This window comes from Penaeus monodon, chromosome 33, assembly GCF_015228065.2.
Source record: "Penaeus monodon isolate SGIC_2016 chromosome 33, NSTDA_Pmon_1, whole genome shotgun sequence".
Taxonomy (NCBI): domain Eukaryota; kingdom Metazoa; phylum Arthropoda; class Malacostraca; order Decapoda; family Penaeidae; genus Penaeus; species Penaeus monodon.
In genome coordinates this window covers 30,703,919-30,704,765 of record NC_051418.1, presented here as the reverse complement: position 1 = coordinate 30,704,765, position 847 = coordinate 30,703,919, and positions in this window count along the sequence as shown.

The following is an 847-nucleotide window of genomic DNA, read 5'->3' as shown; positions in this document are numbered from 1 at the left end:
TTAATATATTAAGTACATTATTATTATGTAAGAATATATATGCTTCACGCTTCTTATCTACACAATCATCATTATTCCCAAACTCAATAATAATATTTACTTTTTCTTTACTTTTATTTAATATATTACAGTCATCATAGACTATTAATAAAGTTTAACATTGTAATAACTATTATTAGTTAATATAGTTATTGTTATTAATAAAATATTATTATTCTTAATAATACATAATAATACTAATAATAATATCACCACAATCATAACAATCATACCGCAACTAATCCTAACTCACTACTACTAATTTCTACTAAACTAATAAACATAATAAACTGATTATAAGACAAAAAATAATACTTATTAGAGGAGCTGGATTATGGTTTAATATTAACTATTATTATGAAATAATTTTATAATAAAAATAAAAATAATAATAATACACTAAATTAAGTAATATTACATAATAATAATAGATCATACAGAATAATCATCACAAAAATAATAATAATAAATTAATAATAAGAATAATAATCAATAAGACTAACTCAAATACAAAATTCATAAGAATAATAATAATATACATAAATAATCCACTCAATAATATAAATAATAATAATACTAATGAATAATAACCCTAGCTAATCCTAAATACTCAATAATAAGCCTAAACTATGAATAAAAAAAAGAAAAGATTATTATTATCTTTTTAGTTTTATTAATTTACATATTAAGGAGTAATATTGTATAATAAACAAAGAAAAATGAAGAAAAGATTAATACTAATATTGACTAATATAATAATAATAATAATCATTATTATGATTAAAGAAATAATTATTATTATAATTGA